The sequence below is a fragment of the Poecilia latipinna genome, unplaced genomic scaffold (genome assembly GCF_001443285.1).
Source record: "Poecilia latipinna isolate Pla-1442-1.1 unplaced genomic scaffold, P_latipinna-1.0 Scaffold436, whole genome shotgun sequence".
Lineage (NCBI taxonomy): Eukaryota > Metazoa > Chordata > Actinopteri > Cyprinodontiformes > Poeciliidae > Poecilia > Poecilia latipinna.
The window spans coordinates 234637-247208 of NW_015113052.1; the positions used below are offsets into that span (position 1 = coordinate 234637).

Here is a 12572-nt window from a genome sequence, read left to right on the forward strand (position 1 = left end):
AGCATGATGCTGCCACCACCCTATTTCACCGTGTGTTTTAATGATGTGCTACTCAGTAAAAATTCACTGCTGATTTCAGCAGGTGACAAACAGATTTTCTCATGACTAAGGCCTCCATTTTAGGAGGTCAGTGACAACTTTTAGGAGGTCTTAATAATGTCTGGATGTTTTCTTTGGAAGAAACCCATCTCCTTTGTCCAGACATAGAAAGAATACAGAATAATGTTGCCTTGTTGAACACAAATAGTACTAGTGGTGCTTTTTCAGTCCTATAGTGTTTCTGGGCAGCCTCTTTGATAAGCTTCTATCTTTTAGTTAGTTATGGAGAAGAGCCCGGTTTTGGTAACGTCATTGTCGTTCTGTATTTTTAAGAACTTTCCCCCCCCTGACTGATACCTTTGTGTTCTAAGATCACTCTGATCTTATGTTACCTTTGTGCAAACTGTGGCCTGGTTTAGTGGATATAAAAGAGCGAATGACAAAAGGAAAGAAAAGGAGGGTTGAACTTTATTTACCAGCTTTGAGTTTTTTATGCTTTCTTGCCTGAGTTTTTGTACATTAACAAGCAATGGTTACATCTGGGATCATTGAAATACGGGTGTATTCATTTAGTCATAATCACCAAAACATAAAGTAATTCTACCTAAAACACAAAAGATATTTCAAGTTTATCAGCCCTAATAGAAGAAGTTTGCTGATTTCTGTTACAATTTACTCTCTTTAAATGGTTGTTTCATTCACAAACAATCTTTTCACAGCTATCCCAAACTTTATCCTCCAGTCCTATGAGCATTAAATGCCAGGGTGTGTAAAATCCTAGCACACGGTAATCCACGTTTTTGCCTCCAGGAAAAAAAAAAGAAAAGAAAAAAAGCTGACTCAAAGGGAACACCCATTCATGTGCAATACCGCCTGAGCTCAATGATTAGTTACCCAAGTCTACCCGTGCTCCTGCGGCCCATTGTTAAACCTCACAAAGAGCGTTTTGAAAGCGTAGAAATGGAACGGGTCTCAGGAGGGGAGTAACAAGAGAAAAAGGAAGGAAAGTGGAGACCTGATTCAGCAGAAAGATGAAAACATTTTTTAAAGGCTACCAAGGTGTGATTACATTTCCACAGTTGAGTCATTTCATTGATGTCTAGGAGAGTCGGTTCTTCAATTTTGAAAGTGTTCTGTTTCTAACCAGTACAGTACACAGTTTACAAAAAAAATGGAAAGTCACATTTACTTTCTAAACAGTGTGGCTGGTTAGCGTTAGTTGCTAGCTTTACCTTAGCCTTGTAGTTCTTTACTCTGACTATGTTTTCTGTCCTTGTTTCATGCCCAGTGCTGGTGTTTCATACAGTGAATACCGCAGTTGCTCTTAGTTACACATTACCTCTATGTGTGTGTGTATATAACCCCGATATCACCTCTATTCTTTCTTTCCTTTTCTTCTCCCCACTTCACCATTGTCTGGTTTCTCTTCACAGGTAACAAATTAGTTTATTTTTTTCTTGTCATGTCCAGGCTTGTGTTTTCGTTTTGTATTTTCCCTGGATGCTGAACTTCAGAATGCTTTCATTTCATTCAACTAAAGGAAAAAAAAAAAAAAAAGAAGAAAAAAAAACAAAGCGAGATGCCCCATTTATTTCCACAACTGTCGAAGTAGTTGCGACTGGACTGCTTTCTTTAAAATAAAAGCATGAGAGGAACACTATTGTAGGTAAAAAGTAAGGATAGTTTTTTTCTATGTGCGTTAAAAACAGCTTAATTGTCTGGAAAAGCTGTTTAATTGCAAGTCAATACATGCCTCTTCAGTGAAAGCGAGGGATTTCCTTCTTCCAACACAATTTTTTCAGACTGTTTGTGTGTATCTCTGGCATTCATCACACTCGACCAGTAGCTAACGGCTCAAAGATATCCACCAGGCAGCAAGATCCAGCATGTTCGTACAGTCAAACCGGTCACTAGGTTGCATTCAAGGCACATCGGTGCGATTCCAGTTTTTTCGCGATAGTCAAGTTTTTAAAAGTGGGATGCTGTCTTAATAACAGTTCCAATAAAATATGGTCTCTTTTTGAACTGATCCATCTGACTAGAAATATATCTGAGTATCAACACCTTTTGTGGCAAAGTGTTTAAGGAAGGCTAGATTGTAGAATTAGTGTTCACAATTTCAGCAATATTAGAGACTAAATATCACATTTTAATGGCAGAAAATCTATACATTTCTTAGAAAAAAAATTATCTAGAATGGAGACAGTAAGTAAGCGTCTATGCAGAAAAGGTAAGAGAGCTCTGTGACAGTAACCAGGTCAGGCGCTCAATCATCAATAATGGCTTCTTAGTCTGAAACACTTTTTTTTTCTAGGATATTTTGATAATTGGAGTCTTACATTTGGGGGAAGAAACACCTGATAGAAGAGAAAACAGCTTAGTTCTGACCACGGCTAGGACAGACCGGGACTAAACAAGACCAGTGAAGGGTTGTTTGTGAACATAAAGTTTTTCAGCTAGGAAAATGCGCCTACCACTATTTCCATTTTCTATGCACTCTCTCAGCCCAAAACAACTCAAGTAGTCATTGTGTGAGAGGGAGACCACGCACTGGATGAGTGTGTAACCCCCCCAAATATAAATACAACCAAAATGTCAGTCTTTTAATGCACAGCTTTGGTCACAGATTATCATTACATCACAAATGGAATGGGCTAATTAACCACAGAGCACTTTTAAATCCTTGTGTAGGGTGCTAGTTTGATAGGTCTCATCTAAATGAACATTTCTCCGGGCTTCTTGTTACTCGGTGTAAAAATGCCTTTTTAAAACTTCACTGTATGAACTCTAACTTGATCTGCAGACTTTGCCACTACTAGTTCTGTCTTATGCGGCCAATGTGTTATGCTGTTAGGCCTTCTGCAATTTTCTTCTGTTTGACTGCCTTATGTTGCACAGCGGTAATCAAAAACATGTTGTTGACTCTGCAGCTCGACATTTCGAATGGCCACACAGACGAATGAATTAAACTCATTGCGGTAAAGTTTGTTTCACTGAGAAAACTTTGCGTATGTAATCACACATTCCAGAGGACTTGAGCAGCAGTTTTTATTATCTCCACCAAGACTTCAAGCATTAACCCACTCAGTTGATGTGTGGGTTAATGCATGCATTAACTGAGTGGGTTAGGGTTAGCCTAACCCTGTGACTCTGACGTTTTGTGAACTCAGAGTCACAAAACCTCTGAGTTTTGTGACTTAAAACTCAGAGGTTTTAAGTCACAAATTAAAGACCCGGAATGCTAAATGTTGTTTCAGTGTACGTAGCCTTTAAAACAAAACACACACATTGGATGTATTCACATAAACAATGACTGAAACCATATGTGGCTTCAACACGCAACCTGAGAGGAGAATTATCTCCCTCTTCCACTCTGATGGAACTCCTACTTCCTGCTTCCTGTCCTGTTGTCATGGCGATAATTCAAGCAGCTACAGAGCAGACCGCTTATATATATATAAATATCAACTCAAGCAGTTCAGAAGGTCCGCCTCTCTTTTTGTGCGTTTGCCTTTTCATAACGTCAATTAGTGAGAGAGCGACGACGGAGGATAAAAAGAGCGCAAAAGAGGAAGACGTGTAACAGAAAAGGAAATTGGCCACTTGTTAATCTGCTTGTCATAAATAACAGAGAAATTCAGCCTTTGATCATAAGCGGTGTGGTCACTTTTGCAATATGCCTGAAGAAATTAGCTCAGGAATCGGATATTTAATTTGCTATCCAGCTACACAGAAAAGCAAAAATTGTAATTTTATTAACATAAGCACTCGTGTTCATTGCACACGTAGCTACAGCTATAGTATACTGGTAATTCAGTCCTGCAGTAAGACGTGAATTCAACATGGTGCAGGATATATTTCTCTGAGATATTTCTCCAAATTGTCATTGTCATGCAGGTTTGCAGATTCATGATGCAAATTTTTCTTTCCACCACATTCTAAAGGTGCTCTGTAGACCAGTGGAGTACAGTCAACTCATCGTCATGCTCAAGAAACTAGCTTGGAATGATTTGAGCTTTGTGACATGGTGAATGACCCCACTGAAGATGGGTACACTGTGCTCATAAATGGGCACCAATATTACTCTGTGAGCTGCCATGTTTAAAGACTGTACATCTGGGCACATAACAACTACATCGTAGTACCATCACCACCAGAATGAAACATTGACCCAAGATCAGGTGTGTTCATGCACGTCAAACGTGGACTCATTTAACGGGGAAACGTTTTCCTTATCTGTTAAATCCTATTTTGGTTAATTAGCTAACTGTGACCTCAGGTTCCTGCGTAGTTGATGGGAGTTCCACCCCGTGCGGTCTGCTGCTGCTGTAGCTTATCTAGATGTTGTGTGTTCAGAGACAGTGTTCCAGATATCTTGGTTTTAACAAGTGGTTAGTTGAGCCGCTGCTGCATCTCTGGCATCTCAAATCAGTCTGCTCATTCTGAAAAGCGTTTCAAATCATCCATTTGAATCCCGATAGATTAGTCTTTTTTTTAAATATATATATATATATATTCAGACCAGCCCGTCTAGTGTAATAGAGTCTTGTTCAAACCCTTTCTTCCTCATTCTGAAACTCTGGTTGAGCGTCAGCATATTTCATCACTGTTGATTTGTTTGTGTTCACCAAGCGGTTGTGCAAATCTAAGGTGGCTGCTTAGTGGTGGGTTTTACTGTGTCTTCTACACCAAAAGGAGTCAATAACATTACAGTGGGACTTGTCAAATACAAACCCACAGCAGTGTCCTGTTTGAGAGCGTTTGTGCTGCTTGGGCACCTTCAGCTGAGCAGCTTTTCCTCCACAACAAGCTATTATCCCACCACTTCCAGTTGGAGTCCGAGACGCTGCGACATAATTCGTCAAAGACAAAAGAACAGCAGTGTCTGACTTGTTAGTCTTTTCTCGGTCAGGTTGGTAAGATGGTTTCCTCTTTAAGAGTTGGTCGTGCAGCTTATCCTGGATAACAAACCATCTATTATTATCCAGACATTGATGAAGGTTATTCTAATCTCCATTAGATAGCGCATAGATACATGCTTTCTGCTTTTTTCAGAAAGCATAAAAAGGCACAAGTTGTTTTTTTTTTTTTTTATCTTTTCAATGTTATTTATTTTAAAGTATTAATTAGACTTAACACATAACAGCAATGAAAGTTAAATATTTATTTCTGACTTGCATGAGATTCACCTGCAATCAATATCTGGCATTAATGTTTTACAACCATTCATGTCAATGCCAGGCGGTAATACGTGGATACTGTTCAGTTTTTGTGTATTTATGATACCTAATTTGCTTCCATTGGTTTATTGTAACATTACACACACTTCCCCTTTGTGGTTTTACGACATGAGGACATGAGAAGGGTCATTTGTGAGCATGTTTTTTTTTTTTGTTTTTTTTTGAAGCAGAACTTCCAATAGCTCTGTTTCGGTTGCAGAACAGAGTCTATAAGAGACAAAAGGAAAGGAAGAGAAGGTCACTCCGGTCATGTGAAGATGAACTTAGTTTAAAAAAAAAAAAAAGCAAACAAAAAAAAACCATCAGAATTTCTTCTTAGTTACTTTCCTGTCAAATATTAAGTTTTGTCAGGGTTTGTTTGGCAGCCAAAACGTTTGGCCCGCTGCTAAATTTTCCTTATCAGTGTGGGAAGACTTTGGCCCAGATGTAAAATGTTCATGCTCGTGTTTTCTGCGGCTCTTTTCTTTTCCAATGGTAAAAAATATAACTTAACACATTTTTTTAAGAATATTTTAAAGAGACTGAAATTTTTCAGGTCTTTACTGATAACTGGGAAAATAATTGTTTTTCAGACATACAGAAACATTTTTTTTTCTTATCTAAGAGGTACTGAGAGGCTTCCTTCCTTTCTCCACTCTATGGCCTAAGCCATATGGCGAGGCTTCTGGGAATTTTGGATTCGACCGAGAGTCCGACGTTGGCAATAATTTGGATGCTTTAGACTAACTTAGGTTATGTTTGGTCTACATTTTCTACAGTAAAGCAAGTTTCATGTTGGATACCAGTGATCACCATTCATTACTTGAAACACCAGACGCCATTCGCCATTTCTTTTCCGTGCCTACACCAATCTGGAATGATCACGAGTCTCTCTGCATTGACGCCTTTTTCCTCTGGCATTCAAACCGGCACGTTTGTGGTCGATTCAAATCACGTTAACAAATTTTCTCTCCGGATCAGGAATGACCCGACTTCATGTAAGATGTGGGCCAATTGCTGAACGCTTCACTTTCAAGACACCTACAGCTTTCTGTTCAAGCACTGCAAAGTCGGAGCTCCCCTTCAATTTACTGCACGCTGGAAGTCAGCTGTATGAACATTTGATGGAAAAGCAGAATATTTCAACTTCCACCACAGCACGTTTACGAATCAAAATCCCTTCGGAAAGCATAGTATTGACTGAGGGCAGTCGCGCGGTTTCACACAGCGCTCATAAAACACTCTTCCTAAGTCCTCGAGAAAGCGGTGGGTGATAACTTCCCATTAACTGCACATACTTAAAACGACAGAAAACTTGAAGGCAAAACAGATAAGTAACGCATTTTTTGTCTGTGCTCGCTAAACACATGACAGCAACTGGAAAGGGAGGGCCGGAGTACAACTAAATTACAGGGGCAGCTGAAACGAGACATTGGATGCCATGGGAGGATGAGCAACAAAACACTACAATGCTTCACCACAACCTTAGGCGTGATATTGTTCTCCACAGACTGGCATGTTTTTTGTATTATTTTTATAGCTGTGACATCACTGTAGTCTGAGAAAATGCACTTGACAGATCACTTTTTTTTGTTATTTTAAGCTATCCTGTCATTATTACTCATCGCACTTCTTCATGCATAAAACAACTTTTTTTTTTTCTAACTTCCTCGTAGGTGTCCGTGTATTATCGACGTTTTACTCATTGTTTTAAACACCTTTGCCTCTTCACACGAGACCCAACTTGCTATACACGTTTAACTGTGCAAACATACGGACAAGAACACCAGAGGTGGATGACGAGACATCAGCACCAACATCAGCAGGAGAGGTGCTGTCACAGGATTGAGCTCCGGGAGCCAAGAGAAATAGGTGGCTTGTGAAACGTGTAATCTATTCTCGGACGTGTGGTTGTGGACTTGACATTTAGAAAGTGGCGAAGCACCGTATACCGAGTGAGCTACACCAATTGTAAGGCTCTGTACGGCCGCGCATTGTGTTTCACGCGAGTGACGGGCACGGGCATTCTTTCGCGCACGTGCACGCACATAAATACGATACAATAAAGATAAATGTGGCCTGGCATTTATAGATGGTGTGGTGCCAAGCTGCTCGTGGCGCAGATGGCACCAAGAGAGAGAAGATGGATGGAGGAAGGGAGAGAGAGAGAGAGAAGAAATAAGAGAGTTCTGTGACACCTCTTTTTCTCTGCCCACACTAAAGCTGCCTATTATCTAATCCTTCGCACCATGGATTGGGGGATAGGGATGGTCAGAGAAAGCAAGACATACAGTAGTTGCCAGAAAAATGGAGAGAGAGAGATGGAGAGAGAGAGAGAGAGAGAGAGAAAGCACCCGTCACCATTGGCGGAGCGGCATTCTGCTGGCGGCAACACAAGGCATCATTGTACTGTTACAGAGCGAGGGAGCTGCTGCCTCTGGTCCATTTCTGCTAAACCTGACTCGGCCATAGCAGGACGGCCAAGTTTGAGGCTGGAAAATTTCAGAGTGTAGCTCGGGATCCAGACCGCCCTGAACTGACTCATGATTACAGTGGGAAAGAAAATCCAAAGGACAGCTGTGCTTTGAACTAAGAGGACTGGTGTGCTTAAATTTTAAAGTAAAAAAAAAACCAAAAAAACATACATTTCCTGAATCGATTTGGAAGTATAATATGCTTATATTTCTGTAGTAAGGTTTCTCTTGTACAAACTTCCTCACTGCGGCAGACAGACTTAAAGTAGCGAATAATTATGAAGCATTAAAAAAAAAAAAAAACCAGATACAAGGCCATTTAAAATCCCCAAATCTGAAAAGTGTGGGATATATTTATGCTCCAGCTGAATTGCCACCTCCGAATTTTTAAGGATACACGTTTCTGCCAGTTTTTATTAAATAACTCCAGCTCATTCAGATTGTACCAACATTCCCAACTGGACTTGGATACGGACTTCACCTGGGCCATCGAACGCATGGACACGATTTCGTCTCAACCATTCTATTGTAGGTGCTCTATGTTTTTATTGTTCTGCTGCTGGAGGTCGCCAAGGGGATTTCCTCCAGGATCACTCTGTATTTTGCCCCCATCAACATAACATCACGTCACCACCACAGTATGATGTTGCCACCACCATGTTTCAAGCATGAGGATGTTTCTACATGCTACAGTTGAGCCAAATGTTTAAAAAACATTGGACTGAATACGACCCCGATTCAAAACTACGCTCTTGAAACCGTCGGCTTGTGCTCCTTGGTCTTCCTGGTGCTCTCTAAGAAATCTTTGAGGCAGTCCCAGAACTGCTGGAGTTTTCTCAGAATGAAGCAAACGATAGTGGACCACTGGACTGTGCTTTTGGTTTATCCTGGATTTTATTCACAAAAATAAGAGAAGTGGCATTTGAACTGAAATGAAACATCTGGAGATCATTGTGCAAAGAAGTATTGTTCATAGAATGAAGATGATTAGTGACAACACTGACTGTCACACAACACCAGCGTCTTTATTCAGAGGTTTCTTCCAAGCCGCTGTAACACTGACCACTGCAGGAGAGCTGTCCTTCTCACAGCCATCAGCATCTACAGCAAACTCTTTGAAGAGACCAGCATTTCATTTGCTTTATTATCAATGCAGTGCTTTTTAAACAGACAAAACGGAGTTTTACTCTTTCAGAAACAGTTGACAGTGACGCATCTTTCATTCCCAACTTCAAAACGATTCGTTTTGTGTTGGGTGCTTCGCTTAGAAACCCACTGAAATACAAACATTCACACAAACGTTTGTGCAAATAAAGCTTAAGGAACGCTATGAATGAACTCCTGCAAGGCACATAAATATCTGCGAGTGTCAGAAAGTGTGTTGTTGTACTGCACACCGCCAACACATCGCATCTGGAATAAATTTGCAGCACTTAAGCCCAGCCTGCCTCTCAAATATTTGACTTCAATCTTTTCCAACCACCTCAAAGACGCTGAACGCAAAGAATGTCTGGTGTTTATATTACAAAAGCAGTACAGGGACACTTTTGTTCAAAAACTGTTCTGGTTTGCAGCATGGGAATGAGTTACAGTTTCCACACACACACACACACACACACCTAGAACCTCAGGAAGGAGCCGCTGCTGTGAAGTCTATTGTTTTGATGTGCTGGTCCAGCAACAGAAAAGTGCAGGGGTCACGTCTTTCCCTGCCAGAGGTCAGCATCATAGCGTATGTGGCAATGACAACAAGAAGAAGAGGCACCAGTGGAGGAAGGTTGTCTGTGTAGCCGTGCATGGCAGGGACAGATATCTGCTGTCCTTCCGCAACATTCCAGCTCTGGAAAACAAACTTTTCCCAACTCCGAATGAAGAAGGAAACCCGCGTCTAGATCCGTCTGGTCTGTTTTCAGCAGGTTACGCACAGCCTGCTCCACACACATAACACTGACATGTCTCCTATGCAACTGGATCCAGCTTTTGAAATCAACAAGTACATTCAAGGTTTGTAAAACCTTCTTGTCTACTAATCCTGCTAAAAAAAAACAACGGAAATCTAAGGAGCATCACAGATACAATCTACATATCTTTAAAGCCCCCTGGGTGCAAACAGGACACACCAGACACAGAGAGACAGACAATAGGGGTGAGGGAGGCATTTTACCAACCTGCTTCTTCTGTGGACGTGCTGTCCACATGTTGGCCTGTCTGACCGAGCCAGCTAGATCCTCTGAATGGACGGCTAAAAACAAAGAGTCACACTCACACACGCACTCACACACACACACACGCCCAGTCTGAGACGACCAAGAGCCGCGCAGCAGCAGCAGCAGCCAAATTCCGTGTTCCCTCTTTGCTGCAACTCAGTAAGTGTGGCTGAGAAGGAGAAGAAAAAAAAAAAAAAAACTAACAGTGAACTCTCTGCAACTCCTCGGGAAGGGAGGGCTCTCTGAAACTCTGAACCAATCACAGGGAGCGATTCTTCCTGTGGCCTTCTCTGATTGGGCAGAAGATTTCACTGGCGGTGGGAGGCAGGAGGAGGAGCTGTGGGGTAGCAAACACTGACACCGGTCCTGCCTATTTTCTCATCATTGGTTGGGTGTTTTTGAGTTCGTGGGAGTGGATTTACCTGCATTCTGTCCTATAACATTCCCATGCATGAACACTGAGCCTTTAGAGAGCCAAAATAAAAAAATAAAAATAAATAAATAAATAAATAAATAAATAAATAAATCAATCAATCAAATGACAGCGGAATAGCTAAAATAATGAATGGAAAAATGTACAGTGTGCTTGATTTAAATACCTGCAGCCTCACAAAAATACACGTACAGGTTCTTCTCAATAAACAAGAACTATATTAAAATAAAATATAAAATAAAATAAAACAAAATTAAAAAAAAAACTCCAGCTCAGTGATTCTTGATAAAGGGGGATATGGCTCACTGCTCAGGGCAGCATCAATTTGGGATGGCTCAAGAAGAGGAAAAGCAGAAAGAACACAGAATAGAGCAGTGTTTTTCCACCCTGGTCCTCCATGGTTTTAGCATTTCACAGTGGTGTGTTAACACGGGGAGACATCTAAAACATGCAGGGCATGCCTTGGGGACCAGGGTTGGGTTGGCAGTATACTACCTAATCAAACTACAAAGGGAAATTCATTACACTGATTCAGTACACAATCTAAGTGGCTGCCTTTATCTGCATTTCTGGCTCTGGTGTCTCTGATCGTCCCGTGCTTCATAGATTCTCTTCGGTGTTTGGATCAGACAATTTTACAATCTAACACACGCGTACCATGGCAATTAAAACACGTATAGGAATTTTAGCAGCATGGGCAGCTGCCAAACCCTACTGGAAGACAAAGTTAGCATAAATTTTAAGTTTGTCTGCAGAGAGATGTATCAAATCCTGAAAACTTTCATTGTAGATGCCTGTGCTGACTTTGGACTACAACACGGTGAGCCAACACCAGCAGACGACACGACTCTCCAAATTACTGATTGTGGAAACTACACTAGGCAATGCCTTCATCGGCTTAATTCAAGTATGACGCTATTTCTGTTGTTTCTGGTTCAGACAAAAGAAACACATCAGCTGTTCCCCGTCACCTCAGGAACAGACTGCAGCCAGGGCGTCTATGTCATGTGAATCTCCTCCAAACTCTCACACAGACTTAACATTTCTCTGAGGCTGCAGTCGTTACTGTTGCTTATGCAAGTTTGTCCACCACACTTTTTTTCAATATACTTGAGTTCTTCATTAAAAGCAAGCCAGTTTAGTACTGTCCTTTTATGGCTTATGCTCTCATAAGCTGCACAACCGATAGTTCTGAAGTTTTCACTAATAGTTCGTTGCTTTTATGGGATTTTCCAATTTTCTGAATTGTAAAAGTATAGTAAATATTCTGTGATATTCAAATGTGTTGACATGCATCTGTAGTCGGCTGCTCAGTGAACCTGAAAGCAAAATCGATCTCTTTCACCATCTAGAGGACGAAACGGAGAACTGCGCTCCTCTTGAGATCAGCTGGCACTCGCCTGTTTGTACCTCCAAGGACTTTAACCTGCAATCTACCACACCCTGACGGCACCTTTCAGATAAAATGGCTAGCTAAGATTTTCTTTAGCACTAATGCTGCACAGAAATCCCAGAGAAAAATGTCTTCTTTTTTCTTTTTAAACATATTTAAAGGATAATGACATCAGAAGAAGGGAGTCGCAGTCTAGGCCCGTTAAAATACTAAGACAAGTCAGACTGCTAAAAGTTTGGTTGGTGTCACAAGGAATATTTCTAAAGTCGACGTCGTTTTTTTGCCCCCCACTGAATCCAAAACAAGTGTTATTTCATCTGTGCTCAACGTTGATATCAGCTCCATTTGAGTATTGGCAAAAGATTCCCCCCAGTTTTATGAGCAGAATCCCCTGAAATGTGTTCTGTGCAAAATGTCAAAGTCAGCTCTACCTTTATGTACAAATATATAAAAAGCAAACTCAAACATATCCTAATGTTGACACACACACACATACAAAACTGTACATACCAGATGTGAAGAGAAAACCTTGTGAAAAGCACAGCTGTCCTGATGAAGGCCTGACTGCTGCTCTGTCCATTAGCCAGATCTCTCTCACTCTTTGCATTTATTCATCATCGCCCAGTTTTCTCTCCTTCCCCGTGAACACGCGCATCATGATTCATCGGCCATAAACATAATGGTAGGAGACACAGCCCAAAGGCCAGCGAGATAACAGCGCTCGGCACAGCGTGGATCAAATCTGATCAGTGGAAACAGAAATATTTTGTAACCTAATATTTATTACATGTGTGGTTTTATTTCAAA

General features: G+C 41.0%; 1 protein-coding gene across 1 annotated transcript in view; it reads right to left on the bottom strand.

Annotated features, from left to right (window-relative positions):
- Nucleotides 1-10117, bottom strand: part of pld1a (phospholipase D1a) — a 33060-nt gene extending 22943 nt beyond the window's left edge. Inside the window, exon 1 of the mRNA XM_015038288.1 lies at nt 9901-10117. The gene's annotated coding sequence lies outside the window, so the exon portion shown is untranslated. The remainder of the gene's footprint in view (nt 1-9900) is intronic.
- Between the last annotated feature and the right edge of the window lie 2455 nt (nt 10118-12572).